Here is a 9,249-nt window from a genome sequence, read left to right as displayed (position 1 = left end):
TTTGGTGTGCGCTGTGGGGGGGGAGGGGGGGCGGTTGGGCAGCATGTAACCCAGGAGAAGTGTCAGTGGAGTGTCATGCAGGCAGTGATTGTGCTTTGTTGGAGGTAGTGTGGTGCTTAGCAAAGGTATGCCATGCTAATGAGGGCTTTTCAGAAGTAAAAGTTGTTGGGAGGGGGGGGGGCCCACTCTTGCCGGTATTGTGGCTTAATAGTGGGACCTGTGAACTTGAGATGCAGCCCAACACGTAGCCCCTCGCCTGCCCTATCCGTCACTGTGTCATTCCCATCACTTTCCTGAATTGCCCAGATTTTCACACATGAAAACCTTAGCGAGCATCGGCGAAATACAAAAATGTTCTGGTCGCCCATTGACTTCAATGGGGTTCGTTGTTCGAAACGAACCCTCGAGCATCACGGGAAGTTCGTTCCGAATAACGAACACCCGAACATTTTGGTGTTCGCTCATCTCTAGTTTTTAATGTACTATATGAGCATTTTAATATGTCTGGAAATATGTTGTTAAAATAAAAATACCCCTCGGGGTTTGTCAACTTAAAAAAAAAAAATCTGTTCTTATCAGTTTAATATCTGATACGTCCCCTATCTGGGGACCATATATTAAATGGATTTTTAGAACAGGGAGCTGGAAAAAGAGCTTGCTCTGTCCACTCCACGCATTGACCTGGTATTGCAGTACCTCCAGGACCGGTGCACCCCCTTTCCTACAACCGTTTCCAAAAGCAGAAAAACAAAACCGACGAGCAAGAGGTGCAGCACAGCTGTGGCGGCTGCTGCTACCACCACCCAAACACTTTGATTGACACTCAGCCCGTCTGCTCGCAACATTGTATCCACTGAGCAGCTGCGTCTGCCAGAGTGTGCACAGCACAGGTACAACTGGAAGCAAAACAACACACACACACACACACACACGAGTTCATATGGCAGCCGCACTCTATAGTTCGTACCTACCGCTGCGCTAATAGCCAAGTTGGAAACATCGGGCAGGCACAGCGTATCCTGGCAGCCTGCGTCTGTATGCTCCACGTATTCGGGTCATGGGTGTATGTGCAGGGGGCCCGGAGCCCCAGGGGGCCCATAAAGTCTCTCTTCCCCGCATTGTAAACCAATGCTATCAATGAAGCTTTATAGTTTGGGGGCCCAGTTCCAGACTTTGTACTGGGGCCCCGCAGCTTCAAGTTACACCTCTGGATCAGGATAATGCTAGGCCATTCCAACAAGCCTGTGTGTGTGACCTGCAGTCGCTAGTAGTCGAAAAGCGGCCGGCCCCGGATGCGCGCTTCAGAGTGGACAGACAGCAGCGGACCCCCAATCACACAGGCCCAAGGCTTGCTATGTAGCACGGAATACCTCATTGGACTGCAGCACTCCACGCGGGCTGAGATACACGCTCCACGTGGGATGGGCAGTATTCGTCCATGAAGATCCAGGCCAACGTTTAGAGATGGAGCAACACTCGGGGAGCAAAGAACTCCAACGAACGGACGTCTACTTTACAAGGATGTATTGCTTTATTCAATGCATGGACACAGAAACAGTTCAACCGCTCGATTACAGACCGCAGTCAATACAGTAAAGAAAGAAATGTGTCTGTTTAATGTAAACTTGCATGGAGCTCGTTTGTCAGCCACTAACTGAATGCTGCTGCTGCATGTCTAAAACGTGGTCTGACGTTACATGCACCACCAGGGATAAGGCCTTGCCTATAAGCATTCCCCAGCTGGCAAAAACGGAACCTCCCTGCCTATTCCTCACCATGGAAGAACGGAACCTACCTTTTTTTAAAAAAAAAGAAAGCCACAGCAGCAGCCAACTAGATTTTGGTAGGCCGCTGTCTCCCCCTTGTGTGCTGCATAAAAAATGCACTCCACTAAAAATAACAATGATCCACGAAATAGAGCGTATGGAGAGAATGAGGCTTCTAGATGAGCCGTCAGGCTATGATAAATTGTATCACACCTGGGCGATATGGATAGATGCCCGGAGCTCACCCCTATTTACCAAGTGGTTACAGACAGGGACATGTGAGTAACACGTTTAAACCACAATCGTAAAGAGAAACAAAAATTCCGGAGCCCGCCCCCCCCCTCTTTTTGTTTTATTTTCTCTTTCTCCCGTGTCATAGATACCTACCCTCCCTTACCACTCCCCCCCTTACCCTCCCCTCATTCCCCTGTTTGTAGACCTTATAAAATATCACAGACAAACATGATATAGTTCAACTCGAAATTGATTTATTAAGTTTCATTGTCAAAGTTATTTTTACATTGCTTTGGGATAAGGCAAAAGTTCCCCCCCCTCCATGAAACCAATAAAACCTATATTGAATAAAATAAAAATGATGCAGTTACCGGTAGTTCTGCAGCTTCTTGGTGGAAATAAAGACCATCTCCCGTCTCCCAGCTGCAGCAGAGACTGACTAAAATGGCTGCCAAGCCCGGTATTAATGCTTCTAAATTGATGACATCACAATGGAGGGACATCAGCCTGCCATACACCTGGCTCATGACATCACAAAGGAGTGACATCGTCAGCCTTCCAAACACCTGGCTCAATTGCATACAGTATGTATGCATGTATGTATGTATGTGAGTCTATCTATCTATCTATCTTTATTAATTATGTAGAATATAGATATGGATTATTTCTAAATTACAGATTTTGTAGATATAGATTAAAGATAGATTTAAGAGTGTGTGTGTGTGTGTGTGTATATATATATATATATATATATATATATATATATATATATATATAATGTGTGTGTGTATATATATATATATATATATATATATGTATAATGTGTATATATATATATAATGTATATATGTAAAAAAAAATATAAAATCTGTAGTTATGTATGTATGTATGTATGTATGGCGGGCAAAAAAGGCCTGCTGTATGTTTTTAAGTTCTTCGGATGACCATGCCGCTCTAATATTCTCCTTACTAGGGTCTACTAATGCTGGCCCAGGGGAAGGCAATAAAGCCCTATGGGGCCGAAGCCAATTTCCCTTATTTTAGGTAAAAAGTTTCCATCCGTCCCCACTGGAAATGCGGCCGGCCGAAGAGATCCCTCCAACTGACCGACCGACGCACCTTCAGAGACAAACTAGTGCTTGCTTCTAGTGTCATCGCCGGCTTAACCATCCTTTGTAGGGAGCTGACGAGTCCTGCAGTAGCAGCAGCAGCAGCAGCAGGCTCTGCAAGCCTAGGATGCGTGAGCACGGTGCAAGAGGAAGGACTGAGGGTGTGAGGCTGGGCGCGGTTGAGAAGGCGTGGGGCGGGGCTATGGAAAGTTTTACAAACTCTCCCAGCTGCCTGGGTGCATTGTGGGTGCGCCCAGAGTGCTGGCTGAGCGTGTTGCCTCAAGCCTTGGAAGTGGAGTTGGGCGGGCCGGGTTACAGGTGAAACCCATTTCGGGTTATCGCTTCTTGGCCTTTTGGCTAAGATCAAGTGTACTTGGTACAGGCGGTCTTAGTCAGGAGGTAACTCGGGTACCCCTCTCCTCTGCCTGGCGGGATCGCCCACTCCGGTGGGCTTCACCCGCTTGCTGCTATTGGGGAGAGGGATTAGTCCCAGGGTAAACGAGTCGCGATCCCCCGGCCTCTTCTGGTCTCCGGGCCAGAGGAGGGCACCCACCTAGTTGGACATCACAAGAGCGGTCTTGTGATCACAACGATTTCTAAAATGGGCGAGGGCCCACACGACATACCGGCTTATGCGCGGATTAAGAACACGATACGTGTCTCTTTTTTGGACAGTGCGGACACACGTGGCTTGAAGTATGTGGTCGAGGACGTGCTTAAAGGGGCGTTTAACGTGCAGAAACGCGAAATACTAGCGATACAAGATTACCCCAAGCGTCGGATCTATGACGTGACCTTTACAGAAAATGGCATCTTTCGGGACTTGGTGGCAGCGATTCCCGAGAAAAAAGATCCGAGGCTTGAGGGTGTCTTGCTAGTCGAGCACGTCCTTGACATCACTAAACTCGTAGTGATTAAGATGTATTCTCCCTACATTGACGTGAAAGAGGTCGAGGACTTCCTACTACGTTATTTCAAATCTGTCAGATGTATGGGAAAGATTATGAACGAGTTTGGTATTTGGACCTCAAAATGGCGATTCCAGGCCACGTGTGTAAGTGACCCCAGTCGGCCCGGGGGAGTGATCTTACCGCCCGCGCGTTTTAAATTGGGGAAAGTGAATGGCGACCTGTACTTTGCGGGAATGCCTGACTTCTGCAGGATTTGCTCACAATACGGTCACCAAAAAGAAAATTGCGCAAGTACATGCAAGAAATGTGGGGGCACAGACCATGAAACGAGTCAATGTAAGAAAGGAAAAGGGTGTTTTTTTTGCGGTGGTGTTGGTCACCTCTACTCGTCTTGCCCCCACAGAGCACAGAAAGCGGAGCAGCAAGGGCGGCCCGGACCCGAGGAGCGGCCAGGGCAGCCAGAGAACTGAACAACACCCCCCCAGGGAGAGGAACCTGAGGAGATGGAGGTCTCCAGTGGACCCCCCAAGAAGGACGGTTTGGAGCAGCGGAGCATCAAGCGGAGGGTGAGTGACCGGCGGACAGGCTCTCCCTCCCGGGAAACCGGTGGAGGTAGTAGGGCCAAGGAAGCCGGTCCGGACCCTCCCAAGATGCCCGCTCAAGCGGTGCCTGAGGCGGAGGACCCGGGGGGTACGGCGGCAGCAGCAGCAAACAAAAGGAGGAAAGGCTCGGGCGGAAGGTTATACTCGGAGGTGGTGCAGGGGGGAACGCCGGAGATCCCGGCGGAGCCGGAGGACCCGGAGAAAGTACCCCCTGCGGTGTCATCGCAGAAGGCCCCTCCCCCTCCCCGGCAGGAGGGGGCGGGGGGAGCCACCTCCGAGAGCGGTGGATCAGGAACGAGCCGAGTACCCACCCCGACAGAAGGGGAAGAGATGGAGACGGGAGCTGGCCTGCTAGCCCCCTTGGAGATTCCGGAGGGAATACAGGCGATATGGGATCTTACGCAGATCCCTCTCTCGGGCACCGTAGGGGGTCCACTTAGTGAGGTAGGTTCCTCTCCAGCATCCCCGCTTACGATGGATTCGGATGTGGGGGGGTGCGAGAGTGCCAGCGAGGTCTTTGGCTTGCCCGGAGACTTCTAAGAGAAGACCCTCGTTATCACCTAGTCTCCAATGGCTGCTCTATCGGGACTCACTTTTAATGTCAGAAGCATCGAGAGCCACGTGAGGAGGGTCGCCCTCTTCAGCTATCTGACAATTTTTGCTGCCTCCGTTTTCTTCCTGCAGGAGTGCGGGATCCCGCATAGGGCCCAGTATAAAAAATACCAAGAGGACTGGGTACATGGACCGTCGGTCTGGTCCGGCTCTAACGAGACCAGATCGGCGGGGGTCGCCATTCTTTTTAAAGGGAACGTTTTAATTGATACTATTAACGAAATTTTACCAGGCAGAATTTTATTGGTCAAAGCTTTTATTAACGGAGTAAAGTGGCAGTTTTTAAACTTTTACGGATCAGCAGATAAGAACGAACGTGCAGAAATGCTAGAGATTTTACCCCTTTTTATTAGCGATTCTGATCCTCTTATTTTAGCGGGGGATTTTAATTGCATTTTAAAGGGGGAACGCCGGCTTTCCAGATCAGTAAGTAGAAATTATGACAAGACCTCTGCTATACTAAGCAACGTGATTTTAGACGCCAAACTTACTGATGCTTTTAAAACATGCAACCCCAATGCATCAGAGGAAGCCGGCGTCACCTGGAGCAACAAGATCTGCAGCTCCAGGATAGATTTTATGTTTTGTTCTTATCAAGTACTGCCTTTTAGATGTGATTCTTTTACTAACGTGTTTTCTGATCACAAGCTTTTATATTTTAAAGTTGATACCGTTTTTAAGAGAAAAGCCGGTAAGAATGCCTGGAAATTTAACGTGTCCCTTTTAGAAGATCCGCAGATTTTATCTGATTTTATCACTTTTTATAGAAACTGCAGGCGAGTGAAAGATCCCAACACTCCCACCAGCCAGTGGTGGGAGAAGATGAAACAAAAATTCAAATCATTTTTTATCAAGGTTGGGATCGCCAAGGCCAAAGCAAAACGCACATTTTATTCTAATCTGAATACTCGCCTGCAGACCCTGTATAAGTTCCGTGAACATGATATAGAGGTGGACCACGAGATCATCGAGGTGAAGAAAGAGATCGCCCGGTGCCTGGAGCAGAGAGGAAAAGAGATCATATTCCGTTCGAAAGTGAAACATCTGGAGGAGAACGAGACCTGCTCCAGGTACTTCTTTAAGAAAATACGAGACAAGCGGACAGTCCTCGATGATCTCGGTGGCACCAAGGACATACAGGGTATTTTAAAGAAAGTGTATGAGTTTTATGCGGATCTTTTTAATACTAAACCTGTTGACAGTGATTTTATGAATGACTCGTTGAAGGAGATCACTGACGTTTTAGATCCTGGTTCTTGTGAGATTTTATCATGGGACATCACAGAACAGGAGATTTTAGACACTATTAAAAGTTTTAAACCAGGTAAGGTGCCTGGGCCCGATGGTATACCCATAGAGTTTTATGTCACCTTTTTTGGTATTTTTAAGGATGACCTTTTCTCCCTTTTTACTGAGGTTTTTATGTCGAAAGCCCTCCCGGGGTCCTGGAAGAAGGGTGACGTGTCTCTTTTATACAAGAAAGGAGACAAAACTGATATCAAAAACTGGAGACCGATCACCCTTCTGAACAGTGACTACAAGATAATGGCCAAAATATGCGCAAATAGACTCAAGACCGTAATAAGCAAAGTTGTACACCCCAACCAGGTCTGTGGGGTGCCCGGGAGGAGCCTTAACCTCTTAAAAGATTGTATTAGTGACACAAAGTCCAGGAACGGGAAAATGGCGGTTTTAACAATAGACTTTGAAAAAGCCTTTGACCGTGTGTCACATTTTTATCTTTTTAAGGTTTTAGAGAGAATGGGTATACCGGAAGGTTTTTTATTGTCTTTAAAAGCGTTTTACAACAACTGCACGAGTAGAATTTTAGTCAATGGTTTTAGGACACAGGAAGTACTTTTAAAGTCCGGGGTGAAGCAGGGGTGTCCCTTGTCCCCACTACTTTTTATCTGCACACTAGAGCCTCTTCTATGCACCATAAGACGGGACAAGCTGATCCGTGGGATCCCCCTGCCCGGTGGGGGGGGATCGAGGCCAAAGTAGTGGGGTACATGGACGATGTGACAATTCTTGGAAGGGACACCCTGTCGATCCAGAGAGCAACCAGACAAATAGAGTTTTATTGCTGCGCCTCGGGTTTTAAGGTAAATTTTAACAAAAGTTGTATTTTAAACATCGGGGACCTGCCATTGTCAGATGTCCCCATTCCTGTGTCCGACTCGGTGCAGATTTTAGGTGTCTCCTTCAACGAGGACAACAGAGGTCTTAACAGCTGGGACTTGGTGGCACAAAAGATAAACAAGAAAATATGTATGTGGAATATGAGAAGGTTGACCATGCAGGGGAGGGTTTTAATCATAAAAATGGTGATTTTACCGATTTTATTGTATTTAAGCCTAGTGTTCCCCCCTCCTGGTAGAGTTTTTAACAAAATCGTAAAAGCTGTTTTTACCTTCTTCTGGAGCTCCAAAATGGAAAAACTAAAAAGAGAAATAGTAATGAAGCCAAAAATAATGGGCGGTAAAGACTTCCCCGATCTCAAAGCCTTTTTATATATAAAGTATTTTAGCATGTGCCTGGGCGCACTTTTTAAAAACCACGCATGGTCTTACTTTTTACGCTACAACACAGGTTATTTTATGAGGCGGAACGGATGGTTCAAAACGGTTTTAAACTCCCCTTATTCTTTTAATCTGTCCAAAGACTATGCGATTTTAGAGAAAATTGTGGTTTTATACGATTTTACTGGAAAAAGTGCACAGGTTTTAATGAATTCTAAATTAATGCTAAAGAGTTTTAAGGAAAGTGGTTTTTATGTTCAAGTCAGCAATTTTAATGAGCGCAAAACAAAAGAAACATGGAGATTGGTTAATAATTATATTTTTAACCCACAGAAGGATCTGGCCTGGAGCTGCATACACGACTGTCTTCCATGCCGGGCATTCCAGCATCGTAGAGGACTGACCAACACCGCCGCATGCCCAAGACCCGGATGTACAGAGGAAGAGTCAACACAGCATTTGATATGGACTTGCTTTTTAACAAAGAGGATATGGACTCAGTTTTTACCGTTGCTTAAGAAAATAACAAGACTAAAAAAACTAACACTGGAAGGAATACTATACGGATGTCTGGAATGCCCCACACGGACTGAGAGAATTATGGCATGGAAGATGGTCAACTCAGTGAAGGCAGCTCTGTGGAAATCCAGAAATATTTTAGTTTTTAAGCATGAGGTTTTATCGGTTAAAGATATTTTATCCATTGCTCTTAACGAATTATATGAATATTATATTGTAGACAGGAAAAACTTTCCTATTTTATCGAGGAAATGGCTTATCGGGGAATGGAGCTCCATCATATAGTGCCACCAAGTGCCCTTTTATGTGATTTTAATGTGGATTTAAACAACATGTAAATATATGTAGACAAGTTTTAAAATGTTTTATATGGTATGTTTTAATATGTTGTACAATGTGTTTTAATGTACTATATGAGCATTTTTACTATGTCTTGAAATTTTTTTGTTAAAATAAAAATACCCCTCGGGGTTTGTCAACTTAAAAAAAAAAAAATCTGTTCTTATCAGTTTAATATCTGATACGTCCCCTATCTGGGGACCATATATTAAATGGATTTTTAGAACAGGGAGCTGGAAAAAGAGCTTGCTCTGTCCACTCCACGCATTGACCTGGTATTGCAGTACCTCCAGGACCGGTGCACCCCCTTTCCTACAACCGTTTCCAAAAGCAGAAAAACAAAACCGACGAGCAAGAGGTGCAGCACAGCTGTGGCGGCTGCTGCTACCACCACCCAAACACTTTGATTGACACTCAGCCCGTCTGCTTGCAACATTGTATCCACTGAGCAGCTGCGTCTGCCAGAGTGTGCACAGCACAGGTACAACTGGAAGCAAAACACACACACACCAGTTCATATGGCAGCCGCACTCTATAGTTCGTACCTACCGCTGCGCTAATAGCCAAGTTGGAAACATCGGGCAGGCACAGCGTATCCTGGCAGCCTGCGTCTGTATGCTCCACGTATTCGGGTC

General features: G+C 46.3%; 2 non-coding genes across 2 annotated transcripts; both read left to right on the top strand.

Annotated features, from left to right (window-relative positions):
- Positions 1-529: 529 nt before the first annotated feature.
- Positions 530-718, top strand: LOC136573867 (U2 spliceosomal RNA). Its single transcript, XR_010786083.1, has one exon. It is a non-coding gene; the product is annotated as a U2 spliceosomal RNA (small nuclear RNA).
- An 8,015-nt stretch (positions 719-8,733) lies between these two features.
- LOC136573870 (U2 spliceosomal RNA) lies at positions 8,734-8,923 on the top strand. Its single transcript, XR_010786086.1, has one exon. It is a non-coding gene; the product is annotated as a U2 spliceosomal RNA (small nuclear RNA).
- The last annotated feature ends 326 nt before the right edge of the window (positions 8,924-9,249 follow it).

The sequence above is a fragment of the Eleutherodactylus coqui genome, chromosome 7, assembly GCF_035609145.1.
Source record: "Eleutherodactylus coqui strain aEleCoq1 chromosome 7, aEleCoq1.hap1, whole genome shotgun sequence".
Classification (NCBI taxonomy): domain Eukaryota; kingdom Metazoa; phylum Chordata; class Amphibia; order Anura; family Eleutherodactylidae; genus Eleutherodactylus; species Eleutherodactylus coqui.
This window is presented reverse-complemented; position numbering and strand designations above follow the sequence as displayed.